General features: G+C 40.0%; 1 protein-coding gene across 1 annotated transcript in view; it reads right to left on the reverse strand.

Moving 5' to 3' along the window:
• Nucleotides 1–20,902, reverse strand: part of nlgn2a (neuroligin 2a) — a 168,654-nt gene that overhangs the window by 85,086 nt on the left and 62,666 nt on the right. The window lies entirely within an intron of this gene.

Raw genomic sequence — 20,902 nt, forward strand, 5'->3', positions numbered from 1 at the left:
TTGCATTTATTTCTATATTATTCATATAGAAATAAAGCTTATTATTAAGATGATATTACAATTCATGAGATTTTAGTAGAATTCTATCATGGTGTAATAAAGAGAAACGTGTTTACAATAGTAATATATGTGTGTGATCTTTGATTAAGGTATTTAAACTTTTTCTTAATTAGATGTTTGATTTTTAACGTATAATAAGAATAAATCATTTTCCAGTAAGTTTTGTTCATTATTTTTATTGGCCTTATTTTTATGAATAGTTAGACAACGATGCTTTGTATTGGATGATATTCAACCACCTATTCATCCGTTAATGGCTTTTATTACAACTGTTATTTGTTTTACATGGTCACTAAATATATTGCTACATACTTCTTACCATGGTGTGCTATAGTTATTTTATTCATATTATTATTATTCATAATAATATTCATATTATTATGAATAATAATAATAATAATGTGTGCCTTCTTTTTATATAATATGTAAAACTACTGTTTTTACGTTAATCTGGCACTATCTTTGCTGCTGTGATGCCGGAAATGTACCTTACTGCAGGATAAATAAAGGATTTCGGAATCTGATTTTGATTATAATATTTGTTTCTATAAATAACTACTGTTATGTAAGGGAAGGCAGCAGAGCTCAGATTGTTCCTTCTTTATTTGTGTTCTTTTTTGCATCCATATTTTATATTTAATCTCCTTGATAATATGAAGATAATGATTTTAAACCATATCCTCCTGCCTTTTCCCGCATGCTCATATATAGCAATGTAGCATTGTACAGAAGCCAGTGTGCTATATCAGCATTTCACTGACATCATTTGGTACTAGTGTGTGATTTGAGGCAGACATTAGCCCATAAACTCAAAAAAAAAACGCTCATTCCTTTGTGTTTATGGATATGAGTGTGTGTGCCGGCACAAGAGTAAGTAGGTGTTGAGTAGCTCATTTAGGCAATGTGTGCCAGTCCGGCATGATCTACGGGGAAATGGAAGTGTGTGTGACAGCTTGTGAGTGAGCGTGGACCATGAGTGATGGGCGCTTGTACAAAGGAGTGCGTGTAAGAGTGTGTGTGTTAGTGTGAGAGAAGAGATGGGGACATCGTCATTGTCCTAGGGCTAAAATACTGCAGCCGAACTGCAGCGAAATAACTCAATAAGATTTGTGCAGAAGTGTGTGTGTGTGTGTGTGTGTGTGTGTGTGTGTGTGTGTGTGTGTGTGTGTGTGTGTGTGTGTGTGTGTGTGTGTGTGGTAGAGTCGGCTGTGTATGAGTAACTGGGATAAGTGAGATGTGACAAGAGTCGCTCACCCACACACACATTCTCTACTTCACGCTTTGTAAGTAGATGTTCTGGTGTGAGATACAGTACTTAAATGTACAGACAATCATGCGGGAAGGCAGGCAGACTACACTGACTATCTCCTGCTTCACTAACACACACCAACAAGCTGTGTGTGTGTGTGTGTGTGTGGGGGCAGGTCGACAATGAGTAAGCTGTGACTACACTACAAACAACTGTGAAGTCCATTCTCACATGAATGGCGGTTAAAATAGGCTTCGACTGAAAAATACTCTAAATGGATTTTTATGGTGTTCATTAGTCACCCTGACGCAATTAGTGTTCTGTTGCTCTTGTACCATTAAGCCTCTTTCCAGTCTCTAATCAATTTGCATGTGTATTAGAAAATATTACAGAACAATTTCTGAAAGCTAAAAAAGCTAGAGACATGATTGTAAAAGTAAATAATAGGATGCATTTTTGAACAATGATCTGCTGCAGCAAATGATCCTGCTCATTGACTTGCTACTGAGTCAACAAATCAATAATCAATCAATATCATGATATGAGAGTTGATATCCTATTTATATTGATTGATTCCGGTTTCAAAGGCTGCTATAGTAAATTGATGTTTTAACTTTTACGCCTTTACTTACGTAATCCATTAATCCAAATTGTTTATGGTATTTATCAGGTATCAGACCTCTGCCTCACTGACAGGAACTTATGGTTTAAAAACGATTGTTACTCAAAGCAGTGGTGTTCTTAAAAGCCATGGACTACAATAATTGACCAATTAACATATAATTAAAGCTGTGTAACAATATAAAAAGGACATGATTACTAGCACTCCAGAACTAATCAAAGTGTTATATAAAACCCAAACAAGGTCGAGTGCAATATTCAAATCACTGTAAGTGCAACCTTCAGTGTCAAGGCAAAATATGTAAAAATGTATTACTGAACATATTATGCTGCAGTGTAATATCATTCTACAAATGTTATTACACGCCTTTGTTTGGTATAGATCCTTTAAAAATATACTATCTTCATATATTTTTCAATGATAATGATAATGCCCTCAGATATCGTGATCACAATATCAGTCAAAATATATGTATTTGTTTCCCCAATCCTGAGCGCCAAAAGATTACCTTTATCTTAAGTGTTGGAGGGCTGTAATGTTGATTATATTAAAGATGACATATCATGCTAATTTTCAGGTTCATATTTGTATTTTGTGTCTCTCCTGTGACATGTCTCCATGCTTCAATGTTCAAGAAGCTCTTTATTTTTCTCATACTGCCCGTGCTTCAGCACCTCTTTTCAGCCTCTGTCTGAAATCAGAGCAAAAACTGCTCTGATTGGTTAGCTGGCCCGCTCTTTCGTGATTGGTAAACAACTGAGAGATGTCCCGCCACTAATCCTATCATCTACAATTTGTTGTATCAATAAAGAATCAATTTGTGTTACAAGGTGATGTCACTATTTTAAGGAAGTAAAAAAAAGGAGTCCAATGAAGGTGTTAACAGGCAGGGGGAGAGAAACTCCCTCTCGACCGAACTTTGGGATTTTAGCTTTTGAAGACCATTTACATGCACTGAAACCCACACAACACACAGCGAAAATCCCATAAAGCAAAAAAGCGCCCCTTTAAAGATATCCAATTCAACATGTGCCCTTGTACAAACACCGTGTGTACGTCTTTCTGTTCTGGTCATTAAAAAGATTCAGCACTGTGGCTTTCTTTCTGAAGCTGTTGAGACACAAGACCTTGACTGAGGACTACGGGGGCTCTTCTACTTCTGGTCTGTCCATCTCACTCAATACTCAGCAACCTTGCCTGTAGCAGCGTTAGGTGAATAATAGGCTATTTGGGGTTTTTAAAGTTAGAGGACAAGGACATGACACTGTCCCAGCACTCTACCTGAGGTTAACACTAGAATAAATAACTGATGGCTGTATGAACTGCACTTTTGTGGGTTTCAAATATAGAAAACTGCAGTGGAGGTGTAGCTACTACATACATTAGAAAGTTGATCCCATCTATATTTTAGAAGTGTTTGATAGCTTGGGGTTTCGACTGCCCATCTCAAATTCAGTTCTGCTTTCTTTCCATTCTTTTTTCGTTGTCATAAGCAGCAGATGTTGTGGCTGAGCTGGCAGGCTTTAATCTCATTCTAGATTCTTCTCGGGGGAGTATATGCACATAAAAAAGGATGATATAAATATGTGTTGAAGGGGTTCGGCAAATATTTTAGATGTACTTATATCTGTACTCAAAAAGGGTTATTTGTGAAGCATCAACTGTTGGAAATAAAATCTTTGCTGCTACCTGCAAAAACTGTAAATTAGAAATCCGGTTGGGGAGCCTGAAATAAAAATAACAAGTTAGACATAATGTAGGGTGATTCTGTCATAGACTTCTATACAATCAAACTACCTGTTACAGGCCCTGCTAGCTTTTTTTAAATAACGCAAGTTTTGATTAATTCTGCACTGGCTTCGCTTTGCAAACATGGATGTTGCTGCTTGGTATGAACAGGAAACTCAGGCTACAAAGACTCTCCAGAGTTGAACAATAGAAGATCAGAAAAAATGTTACATGGTCGGATGAGTCTCGATTTATGCTGCGGAAGGACTGTGTAGTAAAAGCTGACTGCGCGCTGTAGTTGATGTATGTACATACTGATACGCTTTTTTCTAGATGCAACATACAGTTCGTGACAGCAGGCTGAATCTGAGTGCCTCACATCAAGTAAATAAACTGTCTTTGAAACACTATCCACGGCTCTTCATACAGATCTGACTAAATCAGAACTGCTGGGTACACATGTTAACTGCCACATTGTTTGATTCAGCTGTGATTCTTTCTCCTTCCCTCTCTTTTTTAATTTATGTTTTTTTCCCCCTTGTTCCCCAATTCCCACTTCTGCTCCCCCACTCGCTTTTCCGTCTGCCATTTTTCTTTCATTCCCTCTATCTGTCAGCTTTCTCTCCCTTTTCATTCTCCTGCTGCCACATTCTGAAGCCTCAGACTGCGAGACTGAAAAATGTTTCCAACGTGGCTGAAGGGGAGAATAAAAGAATAAGAAAGAGAAGAATGTAGAGGACAAGGGTGCACAGGGTTTTGCTGAGATACATTTTTCAAAATAACGCTTGTGATAAAGACGGCGTAACAGGAACGCAGTGTATGCTAAAGACAGAGAGATGGAGAGCAATTAGAAAAAGAGTATTTTAACAGTGGAGGACTGGGAGTTTAAGTTAGAGAAAATTGAATGTTGGAATGAAGGGAAGACAGTAGGAAAAAGGAGAAGATAAGGAATCAGAGATGAGTAGGAGTAGAGGACCAATGTGGAGGTGGGGGGGAAATAAAAGAGGTATAGAGGGGGAAGAATAAAGATAAAGAGATGACAGTGAGAAAAAGATAGAGAGATTCTGTGAGGCAAAGAGAAACAGAAAGAGGTAAACAGATGTAGTGACATTTACAGAGTCGTGATGATCGAGTAGGCATGAAGGTTAAAGCCATTTTCTCCCCATGTAGCCACACACACACACACACACACACACACACACACACACACACACACACACACACACACACACACACACACACACACACACACACACACACACACACACACACACACACACACACACACACACACACACACACACACACACACACACACACACACACACACACACACACACACACACACACACACACACCTGCTCATGCGTTCATGAATCCACAACATCTACAAAGTGCTCTAGAGTTTAGATTGCAGTCTGAATGTGGATTAGAATGCACTTACTATATAATTATAACAGGCTGTATTACTATACAGTCATTGTAACATGATTATGGGATTAGCAGCAAGCTCTCACACTTTCAACTATAAATCCTGCCCTTCTACCAAGAATATTGAACAGAATTGTGATCCTGTGTATTCACTTTTCAAAAGGTGACCAAACTCAAAAATCCAATAGGGACATTGCGTGTTGAATCACTGCACACACTTTTAATAAAAAACAAATGACGCCTCAAGAACCATCCGATGCTTTATTATATCTGATAAGATGATATAGTACAAACTATTATACCGTATAAACATTAAAAACGTATTTAGTCCTTGTCTCAGTTTGTGTGCTGATCCATTCAATTCCAACTCTCGATAGCGTGATTCCCTGCGCTCCAGAGGTGATAGATTACTGGAGAGACTCTCTCCCTCCATCTCCCATGATACCCCGGGTCTGTCAGAACAGCGCCCGATGTTTGTCTCCTCATGTAAAAGATAAGTTGAGAAAAAGCCAATTTTTTAACCGCTTTGACATGTGCAGTTTTGTCAGCAGCGCTCCGTGTGTGTTTATTGGGCTAACCTTTGAAGAGGCGTTATGCTGTCTGACATATGGGGAGGGTGGAGACGGTAAAGGGGATGTGAAAAAAGATGGAGGGTGGTTGTTATGTTGATCCATCAAAAATGTGGACAGGTTCAGGTGCTCCGTTGCCATTTCATCTCTCAGGTAATATGTTGGCTTTTCTTCGTGAAAATAAGAACCAGTGTGTGTTTTTGAACTCCTGGGCTATTTGTGCCCTCAACAAAGGCTTGTAGGTGATCTGTGCAATAACCTTCCAGTATGATGCAAGATCCCCGTCGCTGTTTATCTGTCCATGTGGGTTTTGAACTCTCCTGCTGATTTAACTCCAAAGCAGTTTCCATTACATGTTACACAGAGGTCTTTTTCCTACCCCTAACCCATTCCTTTTCTCAGTAAGATCTTTATAGATACAGCTATGCTTATAGGTTTAGATACTAAACATATATCAGGCTCAAAATCCTTGTTTGTAAATGCCCTGCTATGAAAAGCAAGATCCAATAGAACATCGAAATGTAGTCAAATTATTTTTGTTTCTGTTGTTTTTACATTGAATTAGCACTGAGACCATTTACGTTATTAATTAATTAAGCTAGTGCCTAATGAAATTAGTTTTCCTGCATTCTATTTTATGGATCACGACACATTAAGGACTGTGAGTTGGAAAACTCACATTGAGCTCTTGGAAGATGTGATAGGATTCTTTTTTATCATGTCGAGATAAGATAAGATATACTTTATTAATCCGGAATCGGGATTTTCTTTCGGTCATATAAAACAAAGTATTGCACATAATTAAGTAAACAATTATTCAAGATAAACATCTCAAAATTGCAGATAAAACAGAACTAAAAGAGTTGAATTTAAAGATATGCAGACTATCTGACAAATTAAACACTATTTAAGGGCTAAATTACAGCTAACACAATATTAAAGTAGGATATTATTAACATTTAGTGTGCAAGAATGTACAGTGTGAAGTTATAAGTCCAGTTAACAAGAGAGAAACTATGGAGCAGTGGGTTATCAGCCAGCCAGATGTGAGATATTATACAGGGTTATTGCTGTTAGCAAAAACGTCTACTGACATTTTATAAACTTTTTAATGGAAATTAACTATCGCGTTATCAGCAAGCTAAATAACTTTTGCTGAATGTGCACACAAGGGCAAATTGCAGGCAAATGGCACAAATGGAAATAACTTTGGGGATTTTAGCTTTTGCAGACGCATAGTGTATAACACACGACAGGAAAAGGGAAAACCATAGAAAGCACCAGGAACGCTTTACAGATAAGGCAAATGTTTTATCTCTTCTTTAAAAAAACTAACTTTAGATAAGTGTATTAAAAGTTGTATTATTGCACTCTTCAAGCTGCAGACTTAAGTGACAATATCCAAAATGTGAATGTTCCTTTATATCGTCCTCTAGGAACACTTTTAAAGCTCACAATGGTTCAGAGGGAACAGCAGCATCAGCATGTCTCTATAAAAGAGCCAGGCTGAATGACTAGAAGCTTGGACACAAAGAGGTGAAGCAAAAAGCTTGTTTTGGAGGGGCCGACACTTTGCATTCTGTCCTCCCTGCCTCCATCTAAATCCATCTCCTCCTCCCGGGTCAGCGTTGTAAGAGCTTATTCCACCGTGGGACGCAGCGCTGGGACATTACTGACCAGAGAGCTCCTAATGCTGACGGAGTGGAACACTGCCGGGATGGAGCACAGGCAGTAATTTGGGTCAAAGGCCCCTGGAGGGACACGAAGATGCAGACGTATATTTTTAAACTTTCTTTGTGTCCTCTTTGGGCTCTTCTTCTGTCCTTATGAATGCCAGCAGAAGGAAAAGTCCTCTCTGAAGTATGTCTGCTAACACTTAGTCAGGAAGAGAGCTTCCATTCAGAGTTTGTCCCACTAAGGTGTTTTATAACAGGATCGAAATCCTGTTGTGCAAACGTAGAGGAGACTCCTGGGAAATAAGGCCTAGCTGACACCAGTGATATAGCAGAATACATGTTATTTTAATGCTTTTGGACATTTAAATTGCCATCTGTCTTTCAAGCCCCCCAAGCTACCACACAGCAAAACACCAACAGTGCAATCTGTTGTGTCACCAGAGACTAATCCCGGAGCAGTTACTGTACAATCAGGTAAGGGCCCTGCTCTGTGGGCTTTAGATTGGATATTTCAATAAAAACCTTGATTAATAAAAAAAAAACACTTCATAGATCTAACACCTTAAGGAGAAGTGTTTATATCCTTGCAGAGTAACTTAATTTTGTGTTAAAGTGCTCTTAAAATTGACTTCATTTTCTGAGTTGGGCTAGGGAATTATTTTTAATCTTTTAAAAATGTACTGAAGTGGTTAAAGCTCGATGGAGAACACTGAACTGGCAATTATATTATTTAGCTTTAATAAAGTGCAAAATGTGCGAAATAGATTTTATATTTGACTGCATGAATGCACCTAAATATTTAGTTAGATATATAATATTAACCATTTCCATCAGAAAAAAAGCTAAAGGATTTTTTCACAGTATTTTTGAATATTAGATTTGACATTTCTCTGTTATCACCATCAAATACATGTAACGTCAGTTTCGTCAACGCAGAGCCAATTTAGGTTTACTTTTAACAATAGATTTCTGCATCGTACACCGAGCAGCCACAACATTATGACCACCTGCCTAATATTGTGTAGGCCCCCCTTTTGCGGCCAAAACAGCACTGACCCGTCGAGGCATGGACTCCACTAGACCTCTGAAGGTATGCTGGGGTGTATGGCACCAGGACATTAGCAGCAGATCCTTAAAGCCCTGTAAGTTACGAGGTGGGGCCTCCATGGATCGTTATTAATTAATTAAGCTAGTGCCTAATGAAATTTGTTTTCCTGATTTCTATTGTATGGATCACGACACATTTAGGACTGTTAGTCGGAAAACTCACCTTTAGCTCTTGGAAGATGTGATAGGATTATTTATCATGTTGAGATAAGATAAGATATAATTCATTAATCCTTATCCATCCCACAAATGCTCAGTTGGATTGAAATCTGGGGAATTTGGAAGCCAAGTCAACACCTGGAACTTGTTGTGGTGTTCCTTAACGTGTTGAAAGAGGCCACTGCCATTAGGGAATACCGTTTCCATGAAGGGGTTAAGTATGAGCACCCTGACCTGTCTGCGGCTACGCAGTCCCATACGCAACAAGCTGTGATGCTCTGTGTGTTCTGATACTTTTCTAACAATACCAGCATCAACTGTTCAAGCAATTAGAACTACAGCAGCTCTTCTGTTGGATCCGACCACATGGAACAGCCTTCGCTCCTGACACGCATCAATGAGCCTTGGCCGCGCATGACCCTGTCTCCGGTTCACATGTTTTCCTTCCTTGGACAGCTTTTGGTAGGTACTGACCACTGCAGACCCCACAAGAGCTGAGATGCTCTGTCCCAGCCTTCTAGCCATCAGAATTTGGCCCCTGTCAAAGTCCCTCACATCCTTACGCTTTCCCATTTGTCCTGCTTTCAAAACATCGACTTGTGTCGAGTGTTCACGTGCTGCCTAACAAATCCCACCCACTGACAGGTACCCTTTTTTATACTCAGTGTTCTTCTCTTCACCTGTCAGTGGTCATAATGTTCTGGCTGATCGGTGTGCAGGACTGTGTCATATCATTGAAGCATATTGTGTGTTTATTATGTAGGAACTAGCAAGTGAAGGATGACTTTTTGCTCCTAAAATGTAATAGATAGGAAGCATATGTATCAGGAAATGGAAAGTAAGGTACAAGTTTGTTTAAATAGTACTTAAATATAGCACTTGGGGTAATGTTACTTTCCACGCCTTGATACTGGATGCATACGTCTGCAACCAAAAGTGCCGTAGGTAATATTATGAAGAAAAGTATAAGGAAACAAGGTAATGCAAGCATAAAAAACACAGTTCATCATCTTGAGAAGTGGTGTATAATTAATGAGAGCTCGCTGGTTAGCATTCTGTGAGGGGAAATGAAGCTTCTGTCGATTGAAAGGAATAGCCTGAGAAGTTCCTGAAAAGTTTGAATTCATCCGCAGAATTTTTGGAGAAACACAGGTTTAAAGTTGATGTATCAGGACTGGCACGTCTGCCGCTGTCCAAGGTGCTGAAATGTGAGCTGTTGTCATTTTTTTACTTTTTTAAAAACCAAGCACAGTCCAAATGACCCCAAGACTGCCAGACTGAATGCCCAATGCATGCTGGTATTATTATTTTGGTTGGTGAGTCTTTAATAATTTGAGGACAGATTAAAAGAAGACCGAAAAAGCAGTAAATCTAAAACCGCTTTCTTTCCCGAATGGACAAAAACCCACCAAACATCTTGCTTTTATTTTTGGCGGTAAAAGTAACAACAGGTATTCATTCCCGGGACAGATCACTTTGGTTATTATTCACTATAATTCTCTCCTTAAAGCCACACAATTATATTAACAGAAACAGTACTTACTTGCTAATTATTGTAAAAACAAACACATCAAATCTGTCTTACTTAGTATTCCACTGTTCACACAATCAAAGGGAGAACGAAGAAGTAACATATGTAAAGAACGTACATTGTAAATGCTTTCTACAGTCGCTTTCCAGCACTTTAGTGACGGGACCAAACCCAGAAAGAAATACTTTTCTACAAGCAAAGATCTTAAGAATATGTTGCCGATTTATGTTTGAAACGTACATGAAAGCCCTGTCTTGGTGTTGAATTGGTATTGGGAACAATCTTTAAGATAGTCTATATTAAAATAAAATCACTGTTTGGTGTGCAAATCAGCATGAATATAAACACGTGTGCTCAATCCAGTGTGTGTACATGTGTTATAGTGGCCTAGCTGTTGGAGCACAGATGATAGAATCACAGCTCCATTGAATATACTGATACTCCAGTCATTAATACAAGGTGTCAGGTCGAGCCCAGCAGCGACTCTGGCTAACTAGTGATGAATAGGGTGGAAGCGAAGCATTGACTTTCTCCTGTGTGAACACATCAGCTGACTATTCCACCAGAGGAGGAGGATAACCTTACCTCCGGATAACCTCCTGCTCTCTACGTCTATTCCGCTCTCCTTCCTTTCTTCTAATCTCTCCCTTTTTCCTCACTGCCTTGTGTTGTGGGAGGCACCGAGCAGCAGGACCTGGCAAAGGGAGCTGTGTGTGTGTGTGCGTGTGTGTATGTGTGTGTGTGTGTGTGTGTGTGTGTGTGTGTGTGTGTGTGTGTGTGTGTGTGTGTGTGTGTGTGTGTGTGTGTGTGTGTGTGTGTGTGTGTGTGTGTGTGAAGGAGGGCTGATTTGCATTCACTGCCACCGGGCACCTCGGCTTTAGAAGCCCTGAAGAGATGGCCCTTTGAGCTGTATTGAAAGAGATGGAGTGTGTGTGTGTATGTGTGTGTGTGTGTGTGTGAGAGTGTGCGTTTGTGTGTGTGCGTGCGTGCGTGCATGCGAGGGGGGAGAGGCGGAGGGGAGGTAAGTGAGAAAAGGCAATATATAACTCATAATGCAGTGAGAAATTCATGTGGATGTGCATGTGTCAACAAGTGTGTGTCGGTTTCTGTGTGCACGTGCCAACAAGTGTTTGCTTGTGTGCGTGCGAGTGTGTTTGCATACATCTTCAGTAGGAGCCTTGGGGAAAACCATTATTAATCCCCTGACAGCTGAATTCTGCTTTCCGCTTGGGCTCTTTGATCTTCCTATATCGCCTTTTGTCAAGGTTACTTTGTTAAGTACACTTCCAGTATGAAAAGTATTTTTTTCCGATATCCATGGACAGAGGGAACAAAGGTCGATATGATCCTGAGAGAGGTCCAGTCTGTACTGTAATCCCTCAGAATGATGTGATTTTTCTTCTTTCTATAAAAGTGAAAAGAGATTCTCCACTATTCATAAGTATATCAATATCATTCAATTAAATACCACAATTCAATACATTCCCGCAACACTACCCCGGTTTCTATACCCACTCTTATCTCCATTGCACAGTATTGCTCAGTAATTTTGAAATGGGCTCGGTCTCATCAACAACATGGTAACAGGATAGCTGACCACGCTGTCGTGAAAGGGCCGACTCAGCAGTTCCGCATGTGAACTGTATCAATAAACCAGAGGATTAATTATAAGAGGGAAACGCACCGAGGGCCGAGGGCAATTTATGACTTCTCAATCGGGCTATACGTTATATGACAAAGCTGAATGCTGTTCGTCCCGAAGCACATAGGAGAAGTTTGCTGAAGTTATGCAGAGAATGCGTCACTAAACAAACAATATAATATAAAGAATAAATATGTGATACAACATAAAAACACTTCCTAACAACAAGAGAATGTTACGATTGATATATTAGCAATAAACTAGCACACTTTCCCTTGACCAAACAAGTAAATATCAAGTGGAAAACTCTAATCCTCAAGTAAAAGTCTGGTTGTATAGAAGTCTACGAAAAAAATGACCCTCATTCTCACTTACATTATATTAAAACTGAGTTCAAGCTCAGAATAGCTTTTAGGTTTTTTTTGTACATGATGGTCCACTTTAGAGTAAAAAACACAATATATGTTTTGAGGGAGGGGCTACCTTGTGATTGACAGGTCACTAGCACGTAGTTTTTGTCACCTAAATATATCTTTTTTTAGTTTGTCATAAAAAAGATAAAGGCTTGGAAACTGTAGACAACAAACCAATAGGTGACATCATGCTGGAACCAGTCCATTTTTTATATAGACTTCTGTAAATATCCAGCCATCAAAATGGGGATACAGTGTTACGTAAAATATTCTGTAGCTTCGTTTATGCATGTTCAATTGACATTAAATTAGATTTTTGTAACTTATTTTTAATGAGTTGAAAAATACCTTTGTGTCAGAAACCTATGACAGAGGGTGTTCATGTTCCTTTAGATGACTGCGTCTGAACGGCGGTCCCACCTGAGCCTTTTAATAATGGAATGTTTAATTAATAGGAGAGAGTACATCGGGCTTCAACGAATCCCATTAGACGTCCTTAATCAATCCCCGAGTTGAATCAGATGATATCCCAGATTGTGCCGGAGAGCTGCTACAGAAGCAAAGCCAAAGGAACATGCGTCGTCAAAAGCCTGATAGCTTATTATTTAAGTACTGTTGTAAAGTCAATTCACACTCCTGAGGCTAAAGCCATCATTTAAATGGGCTGTCTACAGATAAATCCTATTTCTGCCTTCATTGCTCATCCAAAACATATGGAGGGGATGGTGATGGAAGGCTGGGAGGATTCAAGGAGGTAAAGAGAAAAAGGAAAATGGAATGTGGTGTGGAATGCAAAGCGAAGAGAGGTTAGGCGAAAAGATTTGCAATGCATGAAGTAGAGAAATTAAATAAGCTGAGGGAGAAAGGAAGACCAGGGGAGGACCGTGGATCAAGCCGGTGACCCACATGAATGCGACAAAATGGGTAAAAAACACACCGCTGACTGAGATTTTTAAGATCATGTGATGTGCATGCCTTCTTACACACACCCACTGAATAATAAAAAGCCACACACGCATCCACACACACTCCCTCTTTCTCTCCATCTCCCGGGCTTACAGGCTATAAATAGCTGGAACTGAGCCCTCGCTAATTCCTTCATTCAGAGTCTAGTGGAAAGGCAAAATGCATGCAGCCTTTGATGCGTGCCCTGACAGGAAGATACAGGAAGTGGTGGATGGTTGCCAAGACAACCCCTCCCCACGTCCTCCCCCCCACCCCGGTTCCTTGTGTCTTGGATCTAAATTCTGCACTCCTTCATCCTCCCTCCCTGGTGCTCAATTTAATGCCTCTCACAAACTATACGACTGCTCCTAACTGAAGATGGGATCAATATCATAATACTCTCTCCGTCTCAGTGATGTAATCGCATTATGAAAACGCCACATTCTCGTGCATCCACAGTAAGTATAGACACTGAGTAAATTAAGCAAATCGTTCCTAATATTAGAGTCTTGATCGATATCTGCAGAGATTATTTTGACACAGTTACACTCGAGATGTTCCAAAGGGACTCATTGTATTTAATTGGGAGCTAGATTGGATTTACTGGATTTAAATGCCAAAATGTATATTGACTTGTATATCTTCTGATCAAGCTAAGCAACTGTAAATGACTTGGAAAGCCTGTCAGAGTGGCACTGTATATAACGTTTTAAATCTGGAGGATGGCCTTTTATGAAACCTGGACCCAAGGGCAAAATGGTAACAAAACGGTTTCTAAGAAAAACTGAAAGGCAGAGTGCCGAGAAGAGAAAGTAATCATGGACAACAGCCTCTGCAATATGTTATTCTTCTGGTGTTACTGCATGCACTTGTTCCTGAGCCCCGTTTTTGATGATATACGTTTTTGAAATGTATTATTAAACTGTTGTTGTTGGTCTCTGCATAAGTCAGCTTTCTCCAAATATTTGTTTACTCTTTTAATATCACAATGAGAAATGTTGTACCCACCTTAGAGGAATATTAAAACTGCTATATACATTATTCTTTCACACTTTAGATTGTGGATGATGTAGCAAGATTTTTGAGAGTGTTTCACTCCTTTGTATTTCATTTTCATCTATATTTATGCATTTGTTGATCTCTTTACTTCATAACAGACATTCATTCATTGCTTTACTATGCTGCAAATACCTTGGCTTTTGTAATGTTATCAAAAAACCTGTTTGATAAATAAATGATGTTGGTAATATCTCTTATGTTGCGCTTTACTTCGAAAAGATGAATCCCTCTGGGCTTGCTGACCACATTACATGACGCAAGAAATTCACTATGAAAAAACTAACACGTTTACTTTTATCAAATGTATTATGTCAACAAATTTCACATAACTCAGGTTATTTTATGTTTAAATAGGTTAAACTTAATATTATTGCTTCCAACTAACCTGATACAGTTATGTGACATTTGTTGACATAATACATTAAATAAAAGTAAATGTTTCATTTTTTTCCAGTGCATTTTAATGAACTATAACTCATAGTCCAGTCCAGGAATCTCTCAAATCGGAATATATCCTCCAAAATTTGAAAATAAGTCAATCACACACTACACAATATTAGGAGCGCTCTTTTCCTTCTTCACCTTTGGACAGACTCTCACGCCTGATCCGGGTTCTGCCCGACTCTCCTTTATCTCCTCACAGTTAGGATTTGTCAGCTTCATTATTTGTAATAACCTTTCCTCCGTTGCAACAGTCCATCAAACCTCAAGGGCTACAACCAGCTTAGCAGTCAGCAATTTAAAAATCCTCCCCTCAGCCCATGTTTCGTGTTGGATATTGTAGATCTGTGCTGGAAGGAGTGATGTTACTGTGCCCGTGTTGGGTTATATCAAACAGAGATAGAGTTTTCATCCCCAAGGAAATGTCTGGGCATCTTTACTGACATGTTGAGTTAAAAAAGAACTGTAGAGGATCTGAAGGCCTGTACATCAGAGACTCAGGTCTAAATCCAAATACACCTGGACCCAAGTCCGGTTATTGGTTTAGTGTGAACACTGTGTACTGTACCAAGGCACGGTTCATTTTTCGGGGCAAGTTGTCACTTAAAGAGGTGGTCTCAAGATGATTAACGTGGGAGTGGACCACTATTTAATGCAAGTCAAAGTAAGGAAGTAGAAATACGAATAATTGTTACTAATGTAATGAAAGAGTCCTCAGGCACTGTTTTGACGACAAACTTACCAGATCTAAAACGCCCTGAAAAATCTGTATCTAGCTAAAAGGATCCCTTTCTTAAATTGGTACGACTTTGAACATATAGCTATCACTGACCAACTTCTCGGCCTTTTGATTACTATCAGAAAAGGGACAAACATAGAGAGGATAGAGAAACAAAAAAAATCCGAGCTCTAAACACCTCTGTGTACTGTGGCACCCACCGGCCTCTTCTGGCTGTCCTAGACAAATGAGAAAGATCAAAGCCAGTGACCGACCCCGGCTGATTTGATTCTCTCTTTCGGCCTCCCCCACCTCCCGGAGTAAGACAGAGCCTTCGACCGAGCGGGCCAGTCGGTGTCTGCTCCACTGCCCCTCAGGGTGGAGCAGAGAGGAGTAGAGGATGAAGCAAAAGAGCAGGAGCAAAGACGGATTCTGTCAGGTTTAGTTTGTAAGGGTTGGACCAGGAGGAGGCTAGAGAAGCTCTGACCTCCATTGTCTGTAAAATGATAATGATGAATAATTCCGACTCCTCAGTCTGTCCTTGTCGTTTTTATCACCGCCAACGTTTTGTCTCCTTCAGTTCTAGCAAGCACATCACAGAAAACTTTTGGGTATGTGATAAAGGGGGGAGAAAGACGGTGGATATTTAACAAGTCCCTTTGGGAGCTGCAGGCATGCATACTGTAGGTACCTGCAATTGTTCATTTAACGGAAGTGTATTCCGCCTGCAGACAGATGCTAATCTATTTTTCCTTCCTTTTTTCTCCAATTCTAGTTCTTCAGAGGGTATCAGGAGAAGGAGACGACATAAAAAAAGAGATGGAGCAGAATAATCGAGGTATTTTCTGGCATCACAAGCAATATATATCATATTTCCACTGCTACATGCTGGCATGGCTCTGTCTTTTTCCATTATTTATCTGTTTGTTTTATGTTTTTATTTATTTATTCCGTTTGGCGATGCCCATGCCGCAGCGCAGCCCACCGCCGCCCGGGTGCATTATTGTGTTAGTATTGAACTCTTCTTGATGAATCTCCTCAGAAAATTGAAATTGAAATATTGCAAGATGGGGAGATGTGGGAGTTTGAGTTTGATGCATGGAGATAGATGAAGTATCGGCTGGAATAATTTATGAGGCCCTAAGCTCGCACCCTGCGGCGCAGCCCAAGAAGCTGACAACGCTGAGGTTAGCGGTTCAAATTCCCCAGGACTTCCTGGCATAACTGATGTATATCCTCCTTTGACAGAGCTAATTGAATAGAACCAGATGCTTAAAAGGCATTTTGTAAAAACTTATCAGGGTTAAACTGCAGCCTACCACCAAAGATATTCTTATTGTAGTGGAGTCAATCTGTTTGTTCAAGGTCCATTCTATTTAGTTAGTTTTAATCTGAATTCCATCCTTAAGGGGGCCCTATTATACTCATTTTCAGGTTCATATTTGTATTTTATACTCGACTGGGACATGCTTTGATGTTCAAAAAGCTCTTTATTTGTCTCATACTGCCTGTGCTGCAGCATCTCTTTTCACCCTCTGTCTGAAACCAGAGCCCAGTTTGCTCTGCTCGGCTAGCTGGCCGCCTCTGTTGTGATGGGTCAACTAATTAGAGCTGTCCCGCCCCTTAGCCTATCACGTGCATGTGTTGGAACGCTCGCCAATAGAAGCGCTAGGAGTGTTACATAGTGATGTCATTATTTCAGGAAAGTAAACAAAGGAGCCCAATGGAGTCGTGTTTCAGGCAGGGATGGGAGTGTGTGAGAGAGAAACTACCTTTGGAGGGAACTTTGGGAATTTACATGCAAAAATACCTACACAACAATACAAAAAAGGGATAAAACCCAAAACGCATAACAGTAGGAACTATTGATACACAAAATACCACCCACTGCACTAGTCACATATTTAGAAGCCTCAGAGAAACCTTTTCTTTGTCTTCTAACAAAAAGGTCATCTGAAAGCTTGTTTGGGTTGTTGGACATGCATATTGATAATGCATATTGCATGACCTTAAGCCAATCAGAAATTGGCATTAGGATTGGCGGGAAGAGGTTTGAAAGAAACAGGTAGGAAAGAATATACTAAATTAAACATGATTACTTCCTTTAGGAAGTGGTGCTTTTAAAATGGGAATCCTTGTATTGGAAAATAACCTTTGCAAAATATGGAAAACATAACCTTATGCAGAATAATCAAAGGCTGAAAGTAGAGAATGTTTGATATTTGGTTGGAAAAGTTGTTTGAAGCATGTAGAACAAAAGGGTATAAGGTCACCGTGCTGAATGTTCTTTAAAGCACAGACTCCACACGGCGAGTAAGACACCACACAGCTGGTGTAGACATTTCAGCAGGGGTTGTGAGTCTACTGACAAGATACAGTAAGCCTTTTCTACACAAACCCAGAAGCAACCCATTTCTAACATCAAAGTGCTGGTTTCTCTATCCTCTCTATGCCCTCTGCCTAATTGTGCAAAGGGCAGCCATACGAGATCCTGTATGTTTTTATAGCACGTTCCCATTTAAAGGGATGCTGGGCCCCGGCTACTCCGACTTATTTACCATGAAGCCTCGCTCTGAGCTAATGGCTGCTGACTGCTGAGAGAACACGCGGTTAGTTTCCGGGGCCTGAGGCGGCGGCTGCGGCAGCATCAGGCCGGCCTTTCCCTCGTCCATCGATCCACTGTGACTCTGCAGGAGCCAGATGAAAACCTCTCGCTATGATTTATAGGATGTCATCTGCAGGGGAACCGGCACATTCCCCTCCCTCCCTCCCCTTCTGCATTTGGAGAGGGAGTAACATGCCAGAGGGTTTATCCAGTTCCCCTGGGTCTTAAGGCCTGATGTTTTACCACAGGGACACGGAAACAAGCTGGCTTTGTAGTCAACGATTTACATTACAGTGGTATTCCAATTACGATTGATGTTTTCTTACAGAGTTACTACACTGAGAAAACTGAAACGTTTACTTAAATGTATTTTGTCCGCAGATTTCACATAACTGTATTAAGTTAGTTGAAAGCAATAATATTAAGTTTAAAAAACTAATATTTGATTCAACTTAATAAAATTGCTTTCAACTAACCTAATAAAGACATTTGGTGACACAATATATTTAATTAAAGTCAACGTTTCAGTTTTTTCAGTGTAGTAACAGAAAACAAAGACCATCCGACATTGAAATTAGGGGGCAAGACAAAAAACTACCAAAAGAACGCGTTAAACACATTATTATGAATTTGCACGTATTATGTCGCATAATTTGTGTATTTATTGGAAAATATATAAATTATGATATATTAAGTGTGTTGAGAGCAATGTTAAAGCTTAGAATTGGTAAGTACCAAGACATATTGTTCCGTGCCGTTCATTTAGTTAATTAGATAGTGTAATTATTGTTGTAAGATTATAAGTCATGTTCCATTTCTTGTTTTTTTCCCTCAGTATTACACATTTAGACACATATTTAACCATGTGCCATGGAATTAATGAAGAAATGACAACACATGGCTAGCTTAGCATCTTACTAAGTACTTAAGTATTAATTAAGGAGCCATCAGTAACCGCCAAATGTTAGCATATTTGTTTATCTCTGAACAAACACACATTCATGTCAGTGTCCCACTTTCCTCCGTTAGCACTGATGGGAGCTTTAAGAAGTAATTCTGCAGGTTTAATCCACTTAAAGTGAGGAAGGTTTTATTTTTAAGGATTCTTTCTTAAGGGTGCCCTGTAAAAAGGAAACAAATAAAAGGCCTCAGGAGACTCCGAGATGCAACGCTCATTATTTAAATGCACGCAGGATAGAAGTGGAATCACCAGTGAGAGAAGAGGGCGAGGGTGTGTTAGTATGTGAACATATTCAGCGTGCTGTGGTGTTGTGTGTCCCTGTGGACAGCGAGCCGGGGCTGACTTTTTGATCTGCTGCCCAAAACCTTTCTCTGCTCTTCTGCTTTCCTCTTTCCTCCCCTCCCTCCCCAGCAGGACGTGTACAAAAAAAGACTGAAAATCAATGCGGGAGGAGAAGCAGAGGAAAGGAGGAGCAAAGAGAAAGACAACCCTGGAGTGATGAGGCTAGCAATGTCGTATCAACACATGTCTCCATGCTTTAATGTTCAGAAAGCTCTTTATGTTTCTCATACTGCATGTGCTGCAGCACCTCTTTTCACCCTCTGTCTGAAACCAGAGCCCAGTCTGATCTGATTGGTTAGCAGGCCGGCTCTGTTGTAATTAGTCAACTACCTTGAGATGTCCCGCCTCTTAGCCCTTGTACGTGATTAGTCTTACCATGTACAATGTGTACATAGTGCTGTCACGGAGGTAAACAAAGGAAAAGGGAGCAGCCCGAAAAGTATAATAGGGCCCCTTTAAACATATTCCCACACTCTCACTGATATCCTGTTATGCTGACGATGTTACGTTGATGCTTCAAATTGAGGAATGAACGTCACTGTTTTACACCTGTGTGTCATTTCCGGAGAGTGCATTGTACACCAAAGGGACAGTGTATTAGTGAGTGTGTGTGACTCTGTATATTATGACACTTGCATTTCCCCTGAGTCGTACATAGCACAGAAACAGCAAAAACAAGCTGTGGGAAATGACTCAAAACCTGATGTATGGCGCTCTATACTTGCCCGAGCAGCTATAAGTGGCAATGACGGGGTTTTGAGGGCTGTGGTGTTGGAGTGGTGAGGCGGAAGGAAGGAAGGCCCGGAAGGATGGGTTTTGAGCTATGAGGGGGCTAAAAAAAAAAGTCCAGTCGAGTGATGGAAGTGCTGACAGATAGGCCGAAATGTGTTAGAGTGGAAATCAGTGGCTCCTCACTACACTGACATGAACACTGATGTGCACATAGACAGCAAGAGAGGCATAGAAGAATACAAATGCACATACACGCTGATATTGATTCTCCAATGCGAGGTGGGGGATTCTTTCCCTAGCATGTAAAAACTTGAGATTTAATATGTGCTCATAAAAAAAAGCTCTTTCTGAAGACTTTTAGTTGTTTGAGGTCAAACCAAAAAACATTTCACATATAGGAAACTTGGTTTTTACAGCCTTCGCTCTGTGAGAGGTTATGGCTTTGAGCAGCTTATAACTGAGATAGAGAAATGAAAAGACAAACGAATGAAATGCGTTTTAAGATTGGCAAGGAGAAATTGCACAGGCTGACAAAATGGTAATTCTTTCTTTTTTTGGCTAACACAGAGCCCCGGCAGACAAAAATTCTCTGTGGAAAGATCTGAGATGAGAGAAGAGGGTTCTTGACGGTAAAAAAAAGTATGAAAAATCAAACATCACCTAATCTTTTTCTTATAAAGCTCCTGGAAACTGATTCAGTCCTGGCCTTTGTTCTCTTGCTTTATAACACCTTGAATGGGATGTAAAAACCAAGGAAGGGTAATTGAACAGTTCTTTGACCCACAATGGAGTATTTTAAATACTGTTCCCTTTTCTTGAAACACACACATCCCATCATATGCAATATTTGAAATTTAAAGTAATGAACCTGCAAAAGGATTAAAACAATCACAAGGCATGTTTTCAAATTAG

Source organism: Eleginops maclovinus, chromosome 14 (assembly GCF_036324505.1).
Source record: "Eleginops maclovinus isolate JMC-PN-2008 ecotype Puerto Natales chromosome 14, JC_Emac_rtc_rv5, whole genome shotgun sequence".
Taxonomy (NCBI): domain Eukaryota; kingdom Metazoa; phylum Chordata; class Actinopteri; order Perciformes; family Eleginopidae; genus Eleginops; species Eleginops maclovinus.